Source organism: Abrus precatorius, unplaced genomic scaffold (genome assembly GCF_003935025.1).
Source record: "Abrus precatorius isolate BTA unplaced genomic scaffold, Abrus_2018 Scaffold11, whole genome shotgun sequence".
In the NCBI taxonomy this organism is placed as follows: Eukaryota; Viridiplantae; Streptophyta; class Magnoliopsida; order Fabales; family Fabaceae; genus Abrus; species Abrus precatorius.
Window position 1 is genome coordinate 23,949,919 of NW_020874303.1, and position 13,531 is coordinate 23,963,449.

Below are 13,531 nucleotides of genomic sequence, written 5' to 3' on the forward strand. Positions count from 1 at the left end.
AGAGAATGAGAGAAAAGAGAGTCGAAAAGAAAAGAGTGGAAGTGAGGAAGGAGTTGAACAGAATAATGAGTGAAGTGTTAATAGTGAGAAAAAGAAAGAAAAAGAAAAAAATGAGAGTGATAAAAAGAAGGATAAAGTGAGCTCCCACAATTGAAAGACCTACTATATCCTAAGATTCCTTCTAAGAAAGATAAGGAGAGACAATTTGCTAGATTCATGGACATTTTTAAAAGATTGCAAATTAACATTCCTTTCATGGAGGCTATGGAGCAAATGCCAACTTATGTTAGATGCATGAAAGAATTGCTTACAAAGAAAAGAAGATTCTCATAGGAGACAGTTAAGTTAGAGGCAGGTTGTAGTTCAATAATTCAGAAATCTTTACCTCAGAAAACAAAGGATCCAAGTAGATTCACAATTCCAGTAACCATATGTGCATTACCTGTGGGAAAGACTTTGTTGGATTTGAGAGCAAGTATCAACCTGATGCCACTATCTATGCTGAAAAGGATTAAGGACATGGAGATCAAACCTACAACAATGACTTTGCAACTGACAGATAGATCTATGAACTTTTCTTATGGTGTAACAAAGGATGTCTTGGTGAAGGTAGATAAATTTGTATTTCTAGTTGATTTTGTAATCATGAATATGGAAGAAGATGTGGAAGTTCCTCTAATTTTGAGAAGGCCGTGCATAAAGACTGCTAAGGTGATTATTGATGTAGATGATGGCAAACTCACAGTGAGAGTCCGTGATGAAGAAGTTAATTTTAATATCTTTGAAGCTATGAATCATCCTAAAGATAAACAACAATGCTTTAGGATGAATATGATTGATGAACTTTGCATGATGGAAAAGATACAATTGCATAAGTTCAGTCCGTTGGAGAAAGCTTTAATTGAAACTTATCATGATTTAAATGAAGAAGAGGAAAAAGAGATTGAAGATTGTTTAAAGAATCTTGAATCCTCTAAAGAACTATCTCTACATGAAGCTTACCATGAAAACTTGCCTCAGGAAGAGAAGATACATGAATAGAAATTAGAGCTAAAAATGTTACCATCACATCTTAAGTATGTATTTCTTGAAAATGGAGGGAAGAAGTCAGTAGTAATTAGCAGTGCATTATTAAAAGGAGATGAAGAAAAATTAATTTCAGTATTGAAAGCAAATGAAGGAGATATAAGATGGACTTTATCATATCTTAAAGATATCAGTCCTTCTTATTGCATGCATAAGATTCATATGGGAGCAGATTTCAAACTAGTGGCTCAACCTCAAATATCAGTCCTTTGCCATTTATGGATCAAATGTTGGAGAGACTAGCTGGACAAGCCTTCTACTGCTTTTTGAATGGATATTCCAGTTACAATCATATTACTGTAGATCCAGAAGATCAGGATAAAACTGCTTTTACATGTTTATTCGGTATTTTTGCTTATATGAAGATGCTATTTGGATTGTGCAATGCACCACCTACTTTCTAAAGATGCATGTTAGTTATCTTCTTAGATTTGATGGAGAAATGGATAGAAGTATTCATGGATGACTTCTCAGTTTTTGGATCATCATTTGAAGATTACCTAGCAAACTTAGACACCGTACTGAAATAATGTGTTAAAACAAATTTGGCACTCAACTAGAAAAAAATGTTATTTTATGGTGATTGAAGGTGTGGTGCTGGGTCACAAGATCTCTTCCAAGAGTATTGAAGTTGATAAAGCAAAAGTTGAGATAATTGAGAAGCTATCACCACCAATAAATGTAAAAGGAATCAGAAATTTCCTTAGGCATGCTGGGTTCAACAAGCAGTTCATTAAAAACTTTTCAAAGATTGTAAAGCCACTCAACAATTTACTCAATAAGGATACTCCTTTTAATTTTGACGCTGAATACCTGCATGCTTTTGAATTACTTAAACAAAAATTGATTTCAGTTCCTGTCATAGTCGCCCCTGACTGAACTTTTTTGAATTAATGTGTGATGCAAGTGATTATGCTGTAGGGGCTATACTAGGACAGAGAAAATCTAAAGTTTTCCATGCCATTCACTATGCTAGTAAAATTTTAAATGAAGCACAAGTGAATTATGTTACCACTGAAAAAGAATTACTAGCAATAGTGTATGCATTGAAAAAATTTAGATCTTAGTTGATTGGTTCTAAAGTTGTAATTTATACTGATCATGCTGCAATTAAATATTTGTTAACTAAATTTGATTCAAAACCAAGATTAATTCAATGGATTTTGTTATTGCAGGAATTTTATTTAGTTATTAAAGACAAAAAAAGGTAGTGAAAATTTTGTTACTGATCATTTATCAAGATTAGTGAATCAGGAGGTGACCAGCAAAGAAATAGAAGTGATAGAAGAGTTTCCAAATGAAAAACTTCTCTTGGTGCAAGAAAAGCCATGGTTTGTAGAGATGGCTAATTACAAAGCCGCAGGTGTTATACCTGAAGATTTTAATTGGCATCAGAAGAAGAAATTTTTAAGGGATGTTTGATACTATGTCTAGGATGATCCTCGTCTTTATAAGCTGGGAGCTGATGGATTATTAAGAAGATGTGTTGAATTAGATGAAATTCAAAGTATATTGTGGCATTGTCACAGTTCTTCCTATGGTAGGCACTTCAATAGAGAGAAGACTACTGCAAAAGTCCTCTAATCTGAATTTTATTGGTCCACTTTATTCAAGGATGCACATAATTATGTCCAGCAATACAATAACTGTCAAAAATAAGGTGGAATCTCAAGAAGGCATGAAATGCCTCTTTCAAGCATTCTAGAGGTTGAACTCTTTGACTGTTAGGAAATAGATTTTGTAGGACCACTTCCAGCTTTATATTCAAATGAGTACATCTTGGTGGCAGTAGACTATGTCTCAAAATGGGTCAAAGCTATTGCATCTCAGAAGGCGGATGCCAAAACTGTAATAAAATTCCTGAAGAAAATCACCTTTTGCAGATTTGACACACCAAGGATATTAATTAGTGATGGAGGATCTCATTTTTGTAATTCTCAAATGCAGAAGGTCCTAGAGCATTATGGGATAAGACATAAAGTAGCATCACTTTATCATCCACAGACTAATGAACAAGTAAATGTATCAAACAGGGAAATTAAATGCATTTTGAAGAAAATTGTAACATCCTCAAGAAAAGAATGGTCTCTTAAGCTGGATGATGCACTTTGGGCTTATAAGACTGCATATAAAGCTCCTACAGGTATTTCTTCATTTTAGCTTGTTTATGGGAAAGCATGTCACCTACCAGTGGAACTTGAGCACAAAACATTTTGGGCTTTAAAGTTCTTCAATTTTGATCCAAAAGCTTCAAGTGAAAAAAGGAAGCTTCAATTGCAAGAACTAGAAGAAATCAAACTCACTGCATATGAGTCCTCAAAGCTTTACAAGAAAAAGATGAAGGATTATCACGACAAAAAGATCCTCAAGAGAGAATTCAGGCCTGGCCAATCTGTACTCTTGTTTAATTCTAGGTTGAAGTTGTTCCCTGGAAAATTGAAATCAAAATGGTCAGGACCATTTCTTGTGAAGGAGGTGAAGCCTTTTGGAGCTGTGAAATTATAAGATCCAGCTACTCAGAGAAGTTGGATATTCAATGGACAAAGGCTCAAGCCATACCTAGGTGGTGAAGTGGAGAGACTCACCACCATTATTTCACTGCATGGTCCTTAAAGAAACAGGCGTTAAGCTATAAGACATTAAACAAGCGCTTCCTAGGAGGCAACCCAGTGTTTGTTTGTGAAATTCTATCTTTTATGTTGTTTGTTTTTAAGTGTTTATTAGTTGTTTAGGATGTTAACTTAGTATTTTGTGACTCTGTGTATGATTTAAGGTATATATTCTTATTTTGTTATGAATTAGTGCTGAAGGTTAAATGAAGTGATTTTGAATGATAGACTGATTACGAGGTGGAAAAAGAAAGGAGAATGATAAGGTTAGAAGAGTGTTAAAACAAGTATGGGAGGCATTATGTGTGCTTCTCGCTATAGCAAGAGAATTTTTGCTGTAGCAAGAAGGGAGCGAAAAAAAGGAGTGAAACTTTGAGCTTGTCGCTACATCGAGGAGTCTCTCGTTGTAGTGAGGATACTGTCGCTATAGCGAGACCCCTCGTGCTACAGCTGAAAATTTAGACAAAACTGCACAAAAGTTTCTGATATTTTTGTTACAGCGAGATATGGTCGCTGTAGCGAAAGTGTCGTGACACAATTATTAAATTATAGAGAAGAGGGCCATTTTTGAATTAATAAACGTGCCCTCTTCCCCCATTGCTCCCCAAGTCTCTCTTTAACCACAAATCACTCAATCCTCACTCTTTTTCACTCAAGAAATTTGCACGATGAGTCAAGGTTAAGTGGTTTCTCTTCTTATTTCATGTAAATTTGGTCTTTCTCTTCAAGTTCTTCTCATTTTGTGAACCCTAGGTATTTCTGTGTAGGATTTCTAGAAAATGATGTTTGAAAGTAGAAATTGTTGTTGTGAGTGTGACGATTCAGGGTGTTGTGTTGATTTTTAGAATATGAAGCTAGGGTTCTTAAACCCTAAAACCTTGAAACGTTGAATATTGATACTTAGGGTCATAATGTGATTGTGAAATTGGAAGGAACTTGATTACAATGGCATTTTGGGTATAAAGGCATCAATTCTCCATGAAACCTAGGTTTTTAATTGGGTTATTTTGAAAATTAGGATTTTGAAATGTGGAGATAAGGTCATTTAGAAGGAATGTTGCTAGGGTTTTGTGGATAATTGAGAATAACAGTTTCTTAGGTATCAATTTTCCTAATTTTCCTGATTCTGTGAACCCTAAAATATGAATTACTACTTGAAAAGGGATATATTTTGGATTTGGAATTTCAGCAATGTGGGTGCATATAATTTAGTTCTTAATTTTCAAATTAGAGTTGTTTGATTTACCATGTGTTTTGAAAATTAGAACTTGAATTGTGGTGTTTATGTTGCAATGAAAAGGGTCATGATATTGTGAATTGAATTTTCTTTGTATTAGGTGTAGCTAAATATGTATAATTGATTACAGCCTGAGATACTTTGATTGAAGCATGTTGTTTTAATTTTTGGATGAAATTATTGAGTGAATTTGCTAATAATAGAATTGTTTTTCACATGTAATTGACTATTCTGTGACAATTTATTGAGTTGTGTGGCTGCTATCTTGATGTTTCGGGAGAATCAAAGTTAGAGCTCACAAGGACCCAGCTCCTCTATCCAAGAAACATAAAGGAGCCTCTTCTTTACAACCACCACCATCTGATCCAAGAAAATTCAGAGACAAGGACAGATTCAAAGAGATTCAGGATTGATTAATTATTGAGGAAAGGAGAGTAGACTTGAAGGAATGGGAGTTTGATGAATTCAACAATGAGATTGAAAGGCAAAGATGGAGAATATTGGCTGAACTGAGAGGATATTATGACCTAAAAATTGTTAAAGAGTTTTATGCCAATGCTAAACCAGATTTTAATTCAAGAAGGCTTGATACAAGGTCTAGGGTGAGAGAAGTTTGGGTTGACTACTCTAGGGATGCCATCAATAATTTTTTGGGGAACCCATCGCAGCTGGAGGAGAATGAGACAGATTTCTTCCACACCAAGCTCAATTCATGCACCCAGCCCTTTAGTAACAATGCCACTGTTCAAGCCTTATGCATTGCAAATAAGAGTTACACTACAAATCCAAAAGGAAAGGCTTTAAGAATTTACAGGAAGAACATGACCACCCCAGCTTAAGTGTGGACCACCTTCATATGCCACAACATAGTCCCCAAGAGTCCACACTTCATCTATGACCATGAGGTACTGCTACCTCTTATATAGCATATTGAGGGAAGGATTTGTGGATGTAGCCCGCATCATCACAGATGAAATTTATAGATTTGTGATCAAGAAAGGAGAGAGTGGCTCACTGGAGTATTCGACATTGATCACTGCATTATGTCAGGTTCAGGGAGTGAGGGGTTTTCAATTTGCAGAACATATTAAGCTTCTTATCACGCTAGCCTATATTCAGAACCATTGTATAGAGGATTAGCCTGGAGCTCCACCACTATAACCTCAGCCTCAGCCTAAACCTGAAGAGCCACCAGTCCAAGAAACACCTAGCAGACCGGATGACTTCGCATTTGCAGACTGCATCCACCGTCTAGAGCTCCGATTAGATCATTTGGCTCTCTAGAATTCTGCCATCCACAGGGCCTAGATGCATCAGCAGCACGCTTACCACAATCAGGCTCAGTTACAATATCCAGGCCATCACATATGGATGAGCTTAGAGGAATTTGCAGCCTATCAGCAGTGGCCTGGGGACATGCCACATTTCCACGGAAGGGCAGGTTCATCTGGAGCAGCTGATGAAGATGGAGATGATGATGAAGATGTTGGTGCAGAGATAGAAGAGGAGGATAAAAAAGAATTTATTTTTTTCGAAGGAAGGAAAAGAATTAAGGGACTTGTTTATATTTAGTTTATAATTATGGTTATAATTTTGCTTTGTTATTTTTGTTGTTTATGTGGTAATTGACTAAGTGTTTTAGTTTTGGGTTGCATTTCTATTTTGGATAATGTGAATATATGGCATCATCAGTGGTTGAAGCATATTTTGGCAAGTTATAAGTGCATTGGTGGTTATATGGTATGGAATTAGATGATGAGTTCTACTTGGTGGAGTTATTGAAAATTTTTATTGTTAGAAAATGATTTGAAAAACTCTTTTTCGATTTTTGGAGATAGTACCATTTATTTTGTAGAAAGTGGTTGGAGATACTTAAATGGGCCATGTTATGAATCTAGTAATTGTTTTGAAAAATCAAAGAAAAAGAGTTTTTGTGAATGCGAAAAGTTGAGGTGTAGGTGAAAGAGAGTTATGATGTTTTGTGCATGGAAACAATCAATTAGGATATTTGAGCAATTCATTTATCTTAATCAAAGAAAATGATTTCAGACAAAGGAGTGAAAGTATGAGTGCTGTAAATAAGTAAATAAACTTTACTGAATTTTGGCGGTTAACTTTGCTGGAGTTTCTAATTGCTATAAAGCAAAATTAGTCATGGAGATGATTGGGACATAGTTTGTAAATTTAGTTTTATAGCTAGAGCCAAAAAGCCAACCCATATTCAAGATTTATCCAATTTTTTTTTTTGGAAGTCCTTGAGCCTAAAAGCAAATTTCTTTTGGAAAATGTATGTACCTCAAGCCTTTATATGAGAATTATTATGTCCCATACCTTTGAGGAAGAGCATCAGGGCATGATAGGTCTTGAATATTATTTTTGCAAAAATATGAGTTGGTTGTACATGGTAAATGAATGAATAATTGGAGTTTTCTTCTAGAAAAAGAAAAGAAACAAATAAAAAAGAATGAAAATTAATATGACAAAAGAAAAGAAAATATTGAAATTAGAAGGAGACATCTAAAGATTAACAAAAATGTGGTGTTAATTAGAGATGGAAACCAATAAATAGATGGTGATCTTGATTGCACTAATGCTCTAACTCACTTTGAATTCTAGAAAAATAATGATTTATTTGTAAGCCTAGCCACATTACAACTTTTTCTGAAAGACCCTATGATTTGTAAGCAAAGAGCAAAGCTAAACTTAAGGAATTCATTGAGGAAAGTGAGATAAACACTAGATTTTGGGAGAATGAGAGGATTTTTCTTTTGATTATTGAATGGTGTTGCTCTTATTTCTTTGAAAGTGAAGTGCACTAGCATCCTAATTCTTTTAAATGGATAACCAAAATCCTTGATCATGAACAATTCCCTTTAGTTGAAAAGTTTTGAAAAATCTTAGATGATGAACATGGAAGCAAAGATGATTGATTTTATCTCAAACTAATTTCAAAGGTTTCTTGTGAAAAAATTTTGTGCATTCAATTACTTTGCTCGAGGACAAGAAAGATTCTAGGTTGGGGGAGTTGATAATTGTATAAAATAAGTGATTTGAGATGGTGACTTGAACACTTTTTATGTTAAAAGTTGGATTATTTTGTTAAATTTCCTTTAAACTTGGAACTTTTACAAATACTTGTATATTTCAAGAAAAGAATACAATTGCAGTGTTTTAATTCCTTTTTGATCTATTTTGTAGTTGGAATTAAATAGGAGATGTAACGCCCCGAATTTTGGTAATAATATTATTATATATATGTAGATATATTCACACGTGTATTGATTTATTTGATAATGATGTTTATGTGTATTAAGTACATGGGTATGTGTATTTATGTGTATGCATGACTGGTGAGGTTGAAATGGGCTAAGTGCTTAAGTGCAGGGCAAAATACTAGGTTGTTCTCGCTGCAGCGAGTGGGCCCTAGGAGGAAGGACTTAAACTGTCACCTTCTCGCTGTAGCGAGAGAGCGACAGTTTTGGGTGCATTTCTGGGTGTAGTCTTGTTGTAGCGAGAGGGCCTCGCTGTAGCGAGATTCTGCAGAAATCAGAGTGCAGTTTTCTCTTTTTTTTCGCTGTAGCGAGAGGGCGTATTGCTGCAGTGAGAATATCTCGCTGTAGCGAGAGTGTCGTGACCAGAAAAGGATTTAAAAGGGGTTGGGGTTCAGGGAGAGTTATTTTCTCCCTCTCCCTTCGAAATCTGTTCGATTCTCTCACTCTCAAACCCTATTCCACCGATTAATTGCCTCCAAAGCTTTTCAGGAGCGAGATTGGAGCTCAGGTTTGTGTGGGGAACACTTGAAGGTGAGTTTTAAATGGTTAGGATTTTCGTTTTTCCTTCCCTTTCTCTGTTCTTGGTAATTTTTGGGGTTCTCATGGAATTCTTCCATGTGTTTAGGGCCAAAACCGTATGGGGAGCATTTCCGTTGTTGAGTTTGAGCGTGGGTCTTTAATCCAAAGTAAGGGGAGACTCTACCTTACTCCTTTGTGTGTGATTTGCTGATATTTTGTGTGATATTCTGATGTGGCTGAGTAGAGAGTAGGAAATTGCTGAGATATGTGATGTGGGCACTTGTGTCGTTTATACATGTGTGTATATCTGAATGAACATTATGAAAATGTGGGCCCGAGGGCCGTGTAATATGAATAGAAATAGGCTAGGGGCTGTGTGTGCTGTGAAAATCAAATGTGGGCCTAGTGCCGTAACTGTTAAATGTGGGCTATGTGTCGTATACTAAAATATGTGTGATTGGGGCGTGTAACGCCGTTGTAATGTGCTGTGAATGGTTCAGTGATACACTGAGGGTGTGAGAGATGAGGACGGTAGAAATACCTTGGAGAAGAGGGAGTGGTGGTGACACCCACTGTGGAACGGGTGCACCACAGGCCATACACTCTCTTCCTGACTAGACCTCTGACCATTACCTTTGCTGAGCAACCTGTGACTGCTCATGTGATATCTGTGAGGCGGGGGTAATCGGCGACCATTCATGGTGTAAATCTGTGATCACAGTGTCAATGTGAGTATGGCTGGCGTAAGTAAGCATGGGTTCATGAATTGTGCTTATAGATGTGATAATGATGCATGTGCTTGTATTTGTTTAATGTATTAGAAATGTGCTGGAGGTAAGACTATATGCTTAATTGTATGTTTTAGTAGTGTAGAATACTCACCCTTACATTCATTTTTTAGGTAGTCAAGACAATCAGCACCAGACTCAGTGAAGGGGGCGGATGAAACTGCTATGGGACTAGGATTTTAATTTAAAACTAATGTATTTGAATGGGTCCTATAGTAGTTACTTGATAGAAATTGCAACCGCTTTCCTTATTTTAAAATATTTGATGAAACCAAGGATTGAGAACCTTATTTGAAATGAAATTTATTTTATTCTAAATTTATGAAATTATGATTTATTAAAATTAAACATAAGGTGTTACAGGAGACATCATTTAAAGTTGAAGAAGATTGGAAAAAGTTAAAAAAAGAACAGATAAAGCATGAAGTTGCAAAAAAGTGAGCTTTTGGAGGTTTCTCGCTGTAGTGAGACATCCTCGTTGCAGCGAGAATGCTTCATTGAGAAGAGGGTGAATCTGTGTTCCTCTTACTACAATGAGAATGTGTTGCTGTAGCGAGAATCCTTGTGTCACTGTAGTGAGAAATATCGCTGTAGCGATAGACAAACAGAATGACCTAATTTTTATTTCTATGTCTCGCTACAGTGAAGAGTTATCGCTGTAGCGAGAGAAGTTCAAGCAAACCAGTATAAAAGCCAACTTTTATGTTTATAAAGGAGGTTACGTTCCATATAGATTTTCAGAGAGGGAGAGCGGTGCAAAGCATAGGAAAAGAGTACGAATACTCAGTTTTTGATGTTCTACTCATTTTGTATCTCAATTCTTGTTATTATGGTTATCATGAGCAGCTAAATCTTGCATGAGATTGAATGTAAATCTTCAAACTTGATATATTCTCAGTATTTTATATAAATATAGTTGTTTTTCTTCATTTTTATTGTTTTGGTGTTTCCAATCTGTGTTAATGGTTGAATTTGTCTATTTGATAGTTTCTGGAGCTCAGATCTGAGTTATATTTAGAAAAATATTATTTAAATCTAGATCTGATTGAGATTACTCAATAACTAGTTGCTTTAGGAATAGATTTCAAGTTAATGATTGCTTTTAAATCCTGATTTTAATCTTGATTTCAAGTTATAACTATATTTTCAAGGAATTGAAATATAGGACTTTCATATTTTGCATCAAATTTATTGAAAATAGTTGCTATATTTATTGCTAAATTACTAGAATACAGAGAGGAAGATAGATGAAAATCAATCCCGTCTTTTTTAACTTGAATTTTACCATATTTTACATTGTTGTTTTACATTTTAATTGTTATTCAACATTTCATAAAAATCACCTATCAATTCTATTATATATAAGTTCAATTAATTTGTATCTTATTAATTAATATATTTGAATTACTCTATGAGGACGATACTCCGATATTCTATTAGTTACTACTTGCAACAAAGCTGGTATACTTGCCATATTTAAAGAAAAAGTCTCAACAATAAGTGATTCTCCTTCTCTCTTGGTCTCCTCCTTGCTCACTTGACAATGATCTCCAAGAAGATAAGTTAGAAACTTCGTGGATTTGTGGGGTATCTTGGTGTTTTTGTTGGGGTTCAAGGTTTGATTCAGTACTTTTATGGTGGAGTATTGGATGATCTAACTTTGTGAAGTTCAAGTGAAGTGTTTGAGATGAACTTGGATAAGTTTAGAGAGAATTGAGATGAAAAAGAATTAAGAACACCTTAGGCTGGGTGAAAGTTCTTTTCTTTTGCATGCATGCCTTTAAATATAAATTTTGGCTTATTGTTGGCCCTTTCCCAAGGCATTACACGATTGTACTCCCTCTATCACAAGTGTTGAGATTTGATTTTGGTCTCTTTTTAGCTTATTCCATAAGCCTACATACGTGCACATTTGTAAAAGTCTAAATTGTTCTTTCCTGATGACTTTTGTACTTCTAGTTAGATTTTAACCTTCTTAGCTTCATTCTAATCATTTTAATTATTTTTTGAAACCTATTTAGTTCAAATTCAATGGTCATGATCATGATTCAATTAGATCAATTAGGTAAGAATTAATTCAATCATTACGCAATTTACTCATCATTAGTCTTGTCTTCTTAATGATTACTTTGTTGACTTAGCTTGATTTCATTGGTCCTTGTGGAATATATTCATTCAACTGGGATTAAGTTAGCCATAATTGACCTTATCTCTTAATCATGATTAATTTCACATGGGTTCTAATGAATCACATGTCTCCTTACTATTATTTCTAACTCATTTTTCTTCATTTACAATTGTTTTTAGGTCTATTTTTAGGTAATTTTTATACTTGCTCTTTGGACTCATGCTTGCATATTCATAACTTTTACATATAAGCTATCCACTATAAAAATTTTAGAATTTATCTTTTTCATTTGCTTATTCAAAATGAAACTTCATTCTAAGTGTTCTTAAGAGAATTTTGGTCATTTTAATCAAATTTTATAATTTTATTTATTTTTTATTTTTAAATCTTTATAAACCACTTAAGATTTATATACAACTTTTTAAAATAGTTTAAATTGTTAAATAAAATTTTAGATTTTTATTTCTTTTTTATGTACCTAATTCTTTATTGATCGAATCCATTTCAATAAACTTCGATAAAAAAATTTTTAATTCTCAAAATTTGTATCACTTACTTCTAATTTAATAATATTAATATAATTTAATAATTATTTATAAAGTAAGAAAGAATATGAGATATTATAATTACACCAAGTTCATTATGACCTTTTGGTGTTATGAATTCAAACATGTTTCAAACTGAAAATTTTCGTACATAGATAGCCTACATAACTTTCTCTTTTTTTTAAAGTATATTTGGGAGAGAGTTTTTGAAGGGGAAAGAGAGAAGGAAGAGCTTATTTTTATATTTTAAATAAATATATTTAAAATTAATAATTCTTAAAAATAAAAAATATAAATTAATATAATAACAAAAACTTAATATATTAATAATATATTTATCATCTTAAATAATATATATTTCTTTTAATATAAAACTAAAAAATAAGTCCTCCCCTCTCTTCCCAATGGTATCTTTGGTCTCTTTCTTGCTCTCTCTCTTCAATCTCAGACATGCCTCTAACTACATAAATCGTAGCTTTACACTCAATCTCGAGATAATGGATATTTGATGTTGGTAAAACACTGTCCCAAAACTTAGACCTCTGCATTGTCATGTGAATTCCCTATTCATCAACATTAGTTTTTAATATATAAAAAAGTGACAATCTCTACACGTAGATAATACTTGATTTTTTATTATTAAAATAATAAATATCAACTTTTACATAATTGACACTTATTTTTTTATTATTAAAAAAGTAAATATTAACCCTATAAGAGACTTAAACCTCTGCATAGTTATGTCCATTTTTAATTTATCAATATTATTTTTTAATAATAAAATGAAATACGAGTCAATCTTTATATGAATTAAAAAATAAATGTAAATTTTACGCAATTGACACTTATTTTTTATTATTAAGAAAATATTAATCCTATAAAAAATACACTCACAGAAACTAAACAAAAAAATATTTTGCCAAAATCTTATTGTGGTAATTTATTTTTAAAATTATCATACTTAAGCAAAAAAAAATCCCTCTTCTGTGCGATCCATTCGGTTGTCGCAACAAGACAAAATAAAAGGAAATGCACGTTAGCATCGTAAGGCATTGTCAATACTCTCCTACTCAATAACTTATTTTAAAGAAAAACTATGAGAAGGTTTCGTTATTTGAATATTAAACAATTAACATTGTAGACATATATTTCTGTTTTCATTTTATTAATTTTCCTTAATTTATGTTCATTTTTATCGGATATAAAATATAGGAAAAGATAAACTGAAATAATTATTTTTTTTATTTTTATTCTTTTATAAAAAAGATAAAACAAATGTTAAGAAGTAAGTGGTAAGAATTGTTTCACCCTCACCTTATCCTCACTGACTATGGTAGATTCGGATCC